This window comes from Balaenoptera borealis (genome assembly GCF_965194805.1).
Source record: "Balaenoptera borealis genome assembly, chromosome: 1".
Lineage (NCBI taxonomy): Eukaryota > Metazoa > Chordata > Mammalia > Artiodactyla > Balaenopteridae > Balaenoptera > Balaenoptera borealis.
In genome coordinates this window covers 142827117-142840482 of record NC_138860.1, presented here as the reverse complement: position 1 = coordinate 142840482, position 13366 = coordinate 142827117, and the positions used below count along the sequence as shown (strand labels likewise).

Sequence of the window (13366 nt, the reverse complement as noted above, 5' to 3'; positions counted from 1 at the left end):
CTGTGTTGGGTCCTCGTTTCTGTGCGAGGGCTTTCTATAGTTGCGGCAAGCGGGGGCCACTCTTCATCACGGTGCGCGGGCCTCTCACTATCGCGGCCTATCGTTGTGGAGCACAGGCTCCAGACGCGCAGGCTCAGTAGTTGTGGCAACCACTGCGCCACCAGGGAAGCCCTGGGGCATTTCTTTTCATTGAATGTGTCATGTGCAGAGTGGCTGTCTGAAGATGCAATTCAATCTCACATCCTCAAGTACGCTTCCTATACCTCCCAGACCCTAGGGTTTCCAGTGGCCTAAACTGCCTTCCCCGCCCCTGCCCTCACTCTGACTCTTCCTAGATGTGTCCATCTGACTGCCAACATATCGAAAACCAAATCCATCATTTCTTCTTCCCCTACAACCAATATATAACTAACAATGTTATCACCATCCTTCTTGTCATTAACCTATAATTCTTAGACCCATCCTTGACTCTTCTCCCTTGCTTCACCTCCATTTCCAATCAATTAAGTAATTTTCTTCATATTCTTTATGGTCTCATTTTCCCTCTTACGTTCATTTCCTATGTAGTGCTGTTGCTGCAACTTTATCTCATGCTCTGTTATCTCAAATATGAACTGTTACAGTAGCATGGATAATATTTACTTAGACCAAGATTTCTCAAGCTTAGAACTATTGAAATTTTGGACGGAATAATAGCTTGTTGAGGAGTAAGGAGAGGGGTGTTCTGTGCCTTATAGGTAGTTTAATAATATCCCTAGCTTTTATCCACTAGATGCCAATAACGCTCCTCCCCCTACCCCTGCCCTGTGATGACACCCAAAAATTTTTCCAGACATTGCCAACTGACCCCAGAAGGGAAAAATCTCCCTGATTGAAAACCACTGTTTTAAATCAAGAATGTCAGATACTCACCATACATGTCATCCTTCTTGAGATTATGGGGCAAACTTGTGACCAATCAAGATATTTTATCCTGTCTTAATGTAGCCTCTCTGCTCATCAAGATCGAGGACTATGTATTTTTATTGCTGTACCTCCAGTGCCTAACATCCTGACTGGCACTTAAAAGGCCCTTGGAGTATAGTTTTGAAAGAAAGAAATGAAAGAATCCATCACTCCTTGCTCCACACCACCATTGGGTGTTAAAGAATTCCACAGGCCAAGGCTCTCAGTGTCTCCTGAGAGACATTTATCACCACCTGGAATGCTCTTATCACCAACTGCATGTATTTATTGGGTTGCCTTTAAGGACATAGGAAATAATTATGTTTTAGGGGTTTTGTAGGACTCATGATTTATATGTTATTCATTTAATCATGTGAGTAGGGTTATCTCCAATTAAAAGATAAGGAAGCCAAGTTTCAGAGATTTGCCCAAATGGGGCAGAGCCAGGATGCAATTTGAGGCTTCAACAGCATATGGCTCTTGATACTTATTTCTCTTTTCCTATCCTTCCAGTCTCTACTTAGTTCTCTGAGAAAAATCTCTCTTAAACCCAGGTTCTTTGCAGAAATAAAACATGAGTGGTTAACAGGAACTCTAGGACAAGAACTGGTGTTCTTTGCCTCATCCAACCACAGCTCATTGCTTAGCCCAAGTGTTCTATGCAAGAAAGGGGAAGAACTTGCCTTCTGGGCCAAGTTTCATACCATCTGAAAGCCAGTCGAATTTAGTTTAAAGTATTAGAACTTAACATCACAAACTAAAAAACAATCTAAGCGTGCAGGGTCAGGGGCATAAGATGACCTTTCTTCCACACAAATATAGAAAGCTATCAGCAGTGGGAGCCCAACTTCCAAAGACCAGGAGAGCAATATGTACATATCCATGAACACCTGGTCATGAACCCAGGAAGGAAAGGAAAAAGGAAGAGATGGAAGGAAAAAAAAACCCAAAGTAATAAAAGGGTAAGGAAGAAGTTATATAGGCTAATACTGGGAAGGGGGTGGCTTATGGAATGTAGAATTCAAATGATCTATGTTATTTCCATCTTAGGCATCATTGTTAATTTTAAGCATGGGAAAAAATAGTCATTCTTTAAAGGACAGGCAGACTTTTAATATTACCTTCACAGAACTACACTCATAGAAGTAAAACATTATTAGAAGAGACAGCTAAAGAGAACCAGAGCTCATTTGAACAACTTGCTAAATTTTTAGTTGAGGAAATTGAGGTCCCAGTAAAGAAAAATAACCCCAAGAGACATATGACAAATGAATGGCAGGGACAAGAACCCATGCTCCTAGTACTTTGCACAATGTTCTTTCTATATATTGACCCAGATTCTTCTGCCATTTTGTGACACGCCCCCCTTCCATGAATTACCACTGGAGGCTCATCATGGAAATTACACAGGCAACTGGAAACATCAAAGTTTGGCTACCCTCTCTAGAACATTTATTCTGCATATGAGTCAGTGCAGAAAATAGTTTGCACTTCATATATTCATGTGCTAATTTTGAATTAAGTTGCACCACATAAATTCTCCTGAAAAATGATGCAATTAAGCCTGGACTGTCTGAGAAGGACAACAACATGTGGCTGTAATTATAATGGCAAAACATCTTGGTAACACACTGACTTATTAGTACAGTAATTAGTGTTGGTGCAATGCATACTGAATAGTCCATAAAACAAATAATGCAACGTAAAATCCTGAAAAAGAGTCATAATTTTCAAGTGAACAATCTTTGTATATTTTGCCTGTGGCATCAACCATTTGGGCCAAATTGTTTCAGCCACTGCATATAAGGTCTGCCTCCCTCTTGAGTGCAGATTATTAGAAAAATCTTCAACTTCTGGCAAAATACATAATTAGTGTATAAAATCTGGCAAATTAGAGCAAAATTAACTCTGTTAGGGACCAATTATATAAATACTAAAAAGTGAGTAAACATTAGCTGCATAATCTTGGATTCTGGAGTAAGTTGGGCCAACAGCAGTCATTAAAAACCACAAAACTAAAACTATCAGTCCCATAATAGTACATCCTAGAACTGGATGAAATCCTGAGACATTGTTTTTACTGATCTCCTAACTTCAAACAGTAAGGTTTTACAATTCTATTTTATGAATAAATTAACTTCTTCCCAGAAAACCCCAATGAGTAGAATCACAGAAAATGGGTTCCTAAAATAAGGAGGTATCTTAGTTCCCATCCACATCCATCTTTATCCAGTACATTAATTTACCTTCAAACATCTCCTGGAATCTTAGGATCATGCCTTTTATAATCTTACCAAGAGATAGAAATGTTTCATCTAAAATACTGGTTAAGAGAAGTCCAAGGGTAGAACACTAGAAAACTTCCTCTGGACTGTCTTTGGCTGGTTATCAACATACTTGAGTGATAGGTAACTCATATACATTCAACAGCAAGTAACTTGTACCTTGGGCAGGTGCCGAGAAGGGGAAGGAAACCAGGTTAGCACAGAGCTGAGGTGGTCCTGCACAGGGCAGGATTCTTCTTTGAGTGGATTCAACAAGAGTCAGTGTCACATGGTCAGTGAGGTATAAAAGCTCAGCTTTGTCTTCTCTCATTGTGATATCCATGGAAATCAAGAATCTGAGCAGATTCTTAAAGTCACAAAGATGGTCTCACCATGATCTCAGATAGGAAATTTTTTGTGACACTGTCCCAGCCAGTGTCCTAGGCACATAGAAAGCAGTGTTTGTGAGGGTACTAGAAAGGGTTAGGCAGTGTGTGACAATCCTGTGAGTGGTCTGGGGATCATATCAGGCAGGGTCTGAGGCCATGGCTAGAGGTGGAAATTCCCCTTAACTATAATGGGACCAGGAAAGGGTGCATCCCAGAAAGGATCAATAGTTTGTCAAAGGTCACACAGATAGAAATGAGCTAAGCCAAGATTTGAACCCATTCAGTTAGCTGTAGAGGTTCTACTTTATAGGTTCTTGCACATACTGTTTATACTACAGCTGCCTCTTAAAATGAGTAAGATAAATTCTAGTTCTAACCTGCTGGTGAGTGTGAGCCTACTATGATGTGGTCTGTTTTGGTTAAGGATAATTCAGATAACAGAGGGGCTTACCCCATGATTGAAATCATCAGTCCATAATTGTAAGGAGCTGGGGACAATAGGAAACTGACAAAAAGATTCATTCAACCTATGACTAATAGAGTCAAGAGAAGCCACCCTTCCTGTCTGCATCATGCTATAGGGATCTTGTTGATATCCAAGTGTACTTTTCTATGTACTTCTGGTCTGGCAGTCTACTAGTGCTCAAAACAAACTCAGAGTCATGGGTTTAAAATTCTTTCTTTGCCTCATGTTCTTGGTGACCACTTGGGCACTTCATTCTCCCTTCTCTGAGCCTCAGTTCATCATCTGGAAAATGGCAATAAAAAGATTTGATATGAATATATCCACTGTTAAATGAGAAACCATTTGTAAAGCATGAACATGAGGATTGGAATGATGACTATCCAATTATCATTAGTTTTGTGCCCTAGGCTAGAGATTTAACTTCTCTCCCCTCAGTTTCCACTTCCATAGACTGAAAATCATAATGGAACCTACTTCTTAGGGTTTGTATAAAGCTTAAACACATTAATCCATATAAAATGCTTATAAAGCTTTACAAAATATGCCAGGTACATGACAACTATTGCTGTAAATTATTATTATTATTCTTAGCAGAGTGCTTACTTGATTCGCTTTCTCTTCCCCTCACCTTTCTTCATTAAACAAGAAAATAAAGTTAGTGAGAGTCTGGAATTTGACATGTTGAATTCTTATAAAACTTCTAGATAGAGCAGTTTGTTTTTCTTTGGGTGTGCTCTGCATCACTTTCTTTATATCAAATGTGTGTAGTTACAAGATGCCCAGGAATACACACTGTGGCTTAATATATCATTTGCAAAGAGAATAAAGTTACTTGGAGTCAGCTTGTGTGTCTGGAGTCCAAATTCCAGCTCTGCCACTAAATTGCGTTATGATCTAGGGCAATTCTCTTACTTGTTCTGACCCATCTTGGGAAAAATAGTGTGTATATTTTACACTGCTCCATAATCACAGTGGAATGCTCTTTTAAATCAGTGATAACCAAGTCTGAATCTTACTGCTGCCGCGTGCTAGTCATGTGATTATGGTAGGTTACTCAACCCCTCTAACTCTCAATGTCTTATCTGCAAATCCTTGAGAATACTGTCTGCTTCAAGAGGAGCATGAGAGAGTTAAGTGAGCTCAGGTAGTAGGATGTGCTTAGCCTTGTACTTGGCTCATGGGAGGGACCCTCAAGCTAAAGTATATGTTTAAGTGCATATCATACACCAAAGTAACTCTGTATATATTTATTTATTTATTTACTTTTTATTTTTTAACCCTTTATATTTTGATTCAACACTAAATACCCCTTGGTCTCATTTTAAAACTTTGGGCATGTGTATTGTTAGGGGCAGAGTGATAATGTGATTGTTCGCTAGGCCTTGATGCACCTTTTCAGTATGTTCCTGGGTCATTTATTCTACTAGCAATGATCTTGTTCAGCAAAATATATACTATCCAGTTTCTGGGTAGAATTAATGCAAGATAATAGGAGATCCAAATAGGAAATCCTCTGTGAAGACCTCTCTGAATATATCATCATAATTAAGCCTCTTCCACCCTCTTACTGAGCCTTTTACTTTCCTCCTACAACTTACAATGGGTGTATCTGTTTGTAGGACTGTCTCACCCTCAGAGCTGTGAGATCCTTGAGACTAGTAGGGGCTGAATTTTTTATTTTTGTATCCCCAATATCTATAATAAGTCCAGTGTCTAACACAGAGTGGGTGCTTAATAAATATTCAGTAAATAAATTAATATAAAAACCTTTCTCTCCTTCCAGTCCCTCCTCTGCTGTCAGACAAATAGGTACCCTTGATGTTACACAGATTCTCTACAAGGCTGTGGCCATTATGATTGAGTTAGGGAATTATTGAAAGACACATTTTATAACTCTTGCCATAATTAATGTGACAAGAAATAATAACTGACTTAGTAATGTAATCAAATCAGAATGTATTTGATTTGACCTGTCAAGTTGTTATTCATATCTCTAATCCTTCTAGTCAGAGCTTTCAACATGTAATTATTTCTGAAAGCAATGAAAGCAGGCATAGTCCCTGTCAGGCTTGAAGGGAAGGAATGAAGCACTGTTGGATCCTTCATCCATTCTGTAAAGCTGGAAGGGTGGGGAGATGTGCCTTTTGCCCAACCAAACGGGAAAATGCATATACCCTTCATACACATATGATCTACCCATTTGTGCGGTGTTTACTAAGCTACAGGGTCATCAGCCCAGTTCTTCAAAGCATAAAAAGTCATTCTTTAATGTACATACAATGCCCATAAAGATGGAAAGAGTGGTCAGCTTCTTTGGACAGCTTCTAAAAGTGCAAAGGAACTTCCCATGAGAGCTGGGATATGCATATACATTACTTTTCTTCCTCAAAAAATATCTGCCTTATCATCTCCATCTTAAGAGGAAGGACTAAGCCTCAAAATATTAGGAAGTTAAGCCAAGATAACACGTTTAGTTTCAGGACTAGATTCCTAAGACATGCCTCTGTCCCGAGAATCCATACTCTACTGCCCGACTGAACATTTACATTTATATAAATACCTTGACCTTATCTGCCTGAGTCTATTGGCTAACTGCTCTTTTTGATTGAAGAATTTTTGAAATAGAGAGCTTGTATTTACAGAGAACCCCTCCTAAAAAAGAATAATGTACTGTAATAACATCAGCATAAGCATTCATTCAACTTATTCAACAAATATTGAGACCCTGACCATTTGTAAGGTACTGAAGATACACAAATTAAAAACACAGCCTTTCCCTGTAAGAGTTCAGTGGCTAAGAATTTTGACAGAGAATAATTATTGCCCTGATGGAAATACGTGAAGGCAGCATATGAGAAAAACTGTTCAGGGAAGGTTTCCTAGAGAAAGTGATGGTTGAACCAAGTCTTAAAGAAAAAAGTTGGACTTTTCCAGGAAGACAAGCAAACTGGGCATCACAAGCAAAAGGACTAGTATGTGCAAAGGCCCAGAGGTATGAGGTGTACAGAATAGCTGGATCATAGGGTAAAGCCAGACAGAAGATGGTTAACCAAAGAAGACAGATTAGAATTGTAAAACGACAAGAAATTTGTTTTGCTGGAACAAAAGAATCTGAACATCTCAAGTTTTCTCCTATCCTTCGAAAAATTTTCTGATAAATACTTGAAACCTGTTTTGATATTTTTGCATTACTATGGCTGAAGTTTCTAGGCATGCTCGAAAACAAGAATAAAATTCTTACCCATAGTATTAAATTCTAATATTATGTTCTTAATTTGCTTAACTGTCCTAGGACTACTTCAAATGGATACGTTTTATTGTATATAAGTTATACCTCAATAAAGTTGACTGAAAAAAAACAGGAATTAGCCTGAATTAGTTGGTGAAATCTGAGATAATTTGCTCATCAAAAAATGAATAACTGAATGAAAAAGGAATCCATTAGTTCATAGTGATGTTAAGATATATAAATAAAAATAATACACTGTACATAAAGACTTTGAGGGGATTAAATGAAATAATACATGTAAATCCTCTAGGACAGTTCTTGTCTATGTTGTAACTGTATGATACATGGTAGCTAAATGAGGAATATGCAGTAAATTGAGGATTTCATTAGTGCTCTCCTAAAGCTAATGAAAGATAAAATCAGTTCATCAACTTTTTACACACATTCCTCCCTCCTCAGTCAGCTTCAGTTTTCTCCTCTTGCAGGTGAGCTGGAGCAAAGCATACCTCCCCTTTCTTCATCCTCTATCTGATGTGCTTTTTATATTAGCGGAGGCTGGGGTACATCATCAGGTTTGCCTATTGTGATGATCTTTAGAGTTTTCACCAAATACTTCTGGTTCTCCTTCCAAGCACACGATAGGATTTCACTTCCCTGCCCCCTTGAAGTTACAGGTGGCTTCCTTCATCCAGGCAATAGGAGCAGAAGAGATGTGTGTCATCTGTGGGCAGACACTTTAAGATCCAGTGTTCTAACTCACCACATCTCCTTTTCCTGTGGTGGTGACTGTGGAAGCTCGTGTCAAGATGGATCCTGAATGATTACAAGGATTCTGCTGTCAACGTCTATTGGACACATACCTTGAGTGTGAAATAACCATTTGGTTTTAATCCACTGAGATTTGAGGATTGTTTCTTATTGCACATAACCTAGTCTATCCTAATTGACACCCATGTTAGCTTGCACAGGGCCCAACAGAGTGGATGATCAATCGAAGTCTAATGAGTTGAACTAATTTCCTTGCAAAGACCTAGACTCACCAGGAAGATCTCAGGCTGAATTTGCCTATCTTTGAGTTGAAGCAAATTTGCCTCCCCTTCAATTGCCTCTTGTGATGTATTAGACAAATGCCTCTAATTTTTTATCACCATTTTCTCTTCCTTCCTTGAGGACAGAGGGAAATATTTCCCTCCTAATTTTCTACATCCTGTTGCAAAGAGTAGTTTGCTTAATGACACACTGGGTAGCAGAGACTACAAAGAAAAGACTTCTCACTGAAGAAGAGCTTTGGCCTCCTCTTCCAAGAAAAGCTCTTTAAGAATCAAAATCAAAAACTGGAACCTAGAATTTATTCTTAACGATGAAGGAAAGTGACACTTCCTACCATTAAATGGCAGAAACAGTTTTCCTACAAAAATGTTGCCTGTTAAAAATATCACACGCAATGCCTCAATGGCACAGATACTGCCATCTCTAGCCACTCGGCAAGGGAAGGAGTAGGAGGTGGTTGTCATAAGCCCTAACATCACACCTCTCCCTGCTTCAGTCCTGGGTTAGTCCACTCCACAGATGCTCCAGGCAGAGGAGAAGGGAATCTATGTGCTTGTCTCCTCCGTAGTTCCTTGCTCACCAAGTGCCCAGTTTCCAGCAGCAAAAGTCATTGGCAGAACTTTGGCTTCTACTGTCCTCCAGCTTCTCTACTTGCCAATCTTGAGTCCAAATGAAGATTTTCTTTTCTCCGTGAGGTGGCCAGAAACTGACAAAAACTATCTCATCTTGGCATGGCCTATTTTTCTTCAGAATGGAAACCACAAAGGCAGTCATTCCTTAGATGTTAAAAGCTTCTCTTGTCTTTTATTTTTTAACTTTAATATTATATATTGGAGTAGAGTTGATTAACTTTGTTGTGTTTGTTTCAGGTGTACAACAAAGTGATTCAGTTATACATATACATGTATCTATTTTTCTTCAAATTCTTTTCCCAATTCGGTTGTTACATAATATTGAGCAGAGTTCCCTGTGCTATACAGTAGGTCCTTGTTGGTTATCCATTTTAAATATAGCATCGTGTACATGTCAATCCCAAACTCCCTATCAATATAACTCCCCCCCACCCTTCCACCCTGGTAACCATAAGTTCATTCTCTCACATGAACTTGTTTACAAAACAGAAACAGATTCACAGACTTAGAGAAGCTTCACTTTTCTTGATAGCTGGGTACCCCACCTCTCCCTTTCTCTCTTCCTCTTCACAGTGGCAAAACATCCCAACTCAAAAATTCCATCCCATTATATCCCAACTCATTATTCAGATTCTGTGTCGATGGCATGCCCTAGATTTTGTTTCTGAAGATAGAATCATGCCACCAAACATTGCACAACATAGAAGCTGGCACAGCTTACTGATGGACACTCAGTTAATGCTATTCCAATGAACAAATAATATAATCGAAGGATATGAGTCTAAAATGTAAAATACCTGAGGAGAGGCACAATGGCTTATATGCCTTTATACTCCCAACGTTTAGCATCCTGTTTGCCACATAACAGGACTTAAGAAACAACTGTATGGTTAACAGCATGGGGTTTGGAGTAATATTCCTGATTCACTCTTTAGTTTTACCACTTAATAGCTGAGTGTCACTGAAAAAAATTACTTAACCTATTTAAGACTCAGTTTCCTCATTAGCAAAATAAGACTGTTATAAGAGTTAAATGAGATAATATGTACCAAATTCTTAGGATAGAGTAAGGTCTCAATAAAGACTATTCATAGAGTTTCACACCTCAATAGCTTAGTCTCCTTATTAATATTGCCTAAGCTTCTAAAATTTCTACTGTTTCAAAGGCATATGCACCTGCACCTGGCAATTTAGATATTCATGTGATCCAGGGTGTCAGATCCTTAATCATAAGGAGCTTATGGGGGAATTCCCACTTCTTCAACCTGGTGAATTCATTTAAGAACTTATGTCTGTCATACAAAAGAAGGTCAGATATGCAGAGGTTTCTGTTTTAAAACCATAGCCTGGGGCTTCCCTGGTGGCGCAGTGGTTGAGAATCTGCCTGCCAATCCAGGGGATATGGGTTCGAGCCCTGGTCTGTGAAGATCCCACATGCCGCCGAGCAAATGGGCCTGTGAGCCACAACTACTGAGCCTGCGCGTCTGGAGCCTGTGCTCCGCAACAGGAGAGGCCGCGATAGTGAGAGGCCCGCGCACCGCGATGAAGAGTGGCCCCCGCTTGCCTCAACTAGAGAAAGCCCTCGCACAGAAGTGAAGACCCAACACACCCAAAAATAAATAAATAAATAAATTTAAAAAAAAAAACAAAAAACCATAGCCTGGAGAATGGGAGGAAAGGGATGTGTGTCAGGAATACGTCACAACTGATTGCCTCAAGCATGCAGGTGGGCCAGCAATGTCTACAAAAGTGTTTTTGTCTTTCACAAAGAAGAAAATGAAGTCACAGCATTCCACAGGAAGATTCAGAGTCATCATTAGTGGTATGAATAATTTATCAGCAGCTCCCTAAACCAGATCATGACACTTTTGTTGTCTGCTCAAAGAGCAGAGAGGCTGTTCAACAACAACAAATTAGTTGCCCCCCCCAAAAAACCCATCTCTCTCGCCCTTGAACTTGCCTTTTCCAAAAATTGCAGATGTATCAAGGTACCAGTTGAGCCAAAGAACACAGAGTAGATTTTTGTTCCAAAAATAAAAAAAAAAACAGGGAAAATAATCCAAAACAATGTATTTAATACATTTTAAAGGATCATTTCCTTTCCCTTGTTTCCCTAAAATCATCCAAAACCATTCCATGTTGAATATGTTTTCCAAGCACAAAATTGTGTTTCTGAATATGATAGAAGACTGATAGCCATGAGGCTTAAGGATGAGTATAAGAATGAATGCGGTTTCTAATCTTCTGAAGCTCCAGCTCCAGCAGCAGCTCTGTTATGGCCAAATGTGAAAAAGTACCAGTGTTCAGGCACTGAGCCCGGCTTCTTGGAAGACCAGTTAAAATAGTAAGTGTTCGGTGCAAGCCAACATGAAAATCAAAGCCATACCTGGAAGCAAAACAGAGTTGAGGTTGTTCCTTCGGAATTATTATGTGTTTGAAATGGAAACTTTTCAGAAGGCTGGAATGGTTCCTTTAAGTCACTTGACCTCTTAAACACAAAACTCTTTTTTTCCCCCTTAGAGAAGAAGGGCGGGAAGGAAGGGATAGAAAGACATTTGAAAAGTCAGAGAAGGCCTTACAAGTAACTGTCCTAGAGCAATCCCTGCAGAGGAAAAGAGAGTTACCATGCAGAAAATCTCCCTGCTAACTCTCCCCACTAGGCTGCCCTTCACAGATGTTCCTGATTTTGCTAGATAGCAATTCCCAGCTCACCAGATTCCAAGTGAGAAAGTAGGAAAAGTAATTGCTTGCTATTAGATATGCATTCTGAAGTAGAAAGAAATGTGGGCAGTGAGGAATTTCTGGCCTGGATTAGAGGTTCCATGGTAATTAAACAATAATGAAAAAGAAGATTCCAATAACATATTTGGAACCCAAAGAGTGGGTTAGAAACTCAAATGGGTAACGTGCCTCTTTCAGGCTATCTCAGGAAAACATGCTATGCTTTCTATAAAGGGTTCTTCTTCCCTGGAATAGACAATCATTACTGAATGTATTGATATACTTTCAATCATAGAAACATTTGTTGAGTGGACATGGCGCGTTAGGCCCCGTGCTAGAGGCGGGATGCATTGACTTGACTAACACCCCTTGTCTGGCCTTGCTGCACTCAGAATATTCCAATTTCTCATTATATTTTTAGGAGGTGCTATGATACTTTTCAAAGAGAAATAGATAATCCCACAAGAAATACTTCTTCCAGGTAGAGTTTATTGCCTTTAAACACTTCCTGGGATCCTTCCGGATTCTTTGGATTAAGTTGTAGCATGAAGATTTGTTAGACTGCCATGATCATGGCAAAATTGGGTGGGAAATACAGAGAGTTCCCATATAGCTCCTCCTCCCACAGACCTAGTACTTGTTTTTAAATAAAAATCCTAGCCTTGCAAAGATGTGACATCATCAGAAGGAATGTAGTGTGATCTGATATTGAAACTCTGAACTATCCAGAGCTAGTAACTCATGTGGTCTCTGAAAGATGTTGAGTATCACTGGGTTTTTCTTGAAAAATTTTTAAAAGGCCTTTATGAATTAGCTGCAGCACCCTGGGGTGCCTCAGCACACAGTTTGGGAAATGCAGGCTTAATGTATTTAATCCTAGGAATGGCATTCTAAACATAGAAGTCTATGATGAAGTGGAAAGCTAATGGGGATTAGAATGGGATATAATTATTGGCACTGTGACACTGGCCATGCGACTGAACTCTCTGAGCCACAGTGCTCTCTCTAAGAAATGGAAAAACCTTCCTTATTTTATAAGGTTATAATGCTGGTTAAGAGATAACATTTGGAGGTTGCTCCAAGGCTTGCTGTCTCTGTTATTGGTTGCACTATAACAGGTGAAAGAAAGGGATGGTTGATGGAGCAAGTACAGTCCCCAAAGAGACCAAAATCTGCATGATCAAAGCAGAATAGATGCGTTAGATTCAGAGTAACACTGCAATAACAATTACAACACCAAAATTAAAAAAACAGCAACAAGGTATTCAGTGACTTTCTAATTATCTGGAAGTCAGTATAGTGCAGTATAGTCTAACCACTTATATAAGTTAGAATCCTAGTTACTTAACCAATTTGTGCCTTATTTAATAAGCACACCTGGCTCATGCCAAGCACTTAGCATATTACCTGGCACATAGTAAGTGCTCAGTAAATGTTAACAGTCATTAGTATGTGCTATATGCTCACCTGGCCCTTACATAACTTCATTCTATCCTCACAACTACATTTTGTGATTTGTACTATTGTGTTTTCTTAAGCTTCACCTTTAAAGTCCTCAAAGCTGCTAAGAGTCATGGAGTAAGCCCCAAATCTGAGGTATTTCTATTATATTATTCTAAATGAAATCAGAGCCCTTGATTTGTTAATTATTATGTGTACTGTAATGTTTC

The 13366-nt window shown here is 39.2% G+C and overlaps 1 long non-coding RNA gene across 1 annotated transcript in view; it reads left to right on the top strand.

The window, feature by feature from the left end:
- Positions 1 to 11033, top strand: part of LOC309613479 — a 28278-nt gene extending 17245 nt beyond the window's left edge. Inside the window, exon 3 of the long non-coding RNA XR_014235753.1 lies at positions 170 to 11033. This is a non-coding gene — a long non-coding RNA (uncharacterized lncRNA). The remainder of the gene's footprint in view (positions 1 to 169) is intronic.
- Positions 11034 to 13366: the final 2333 nt, after the last annotated feature.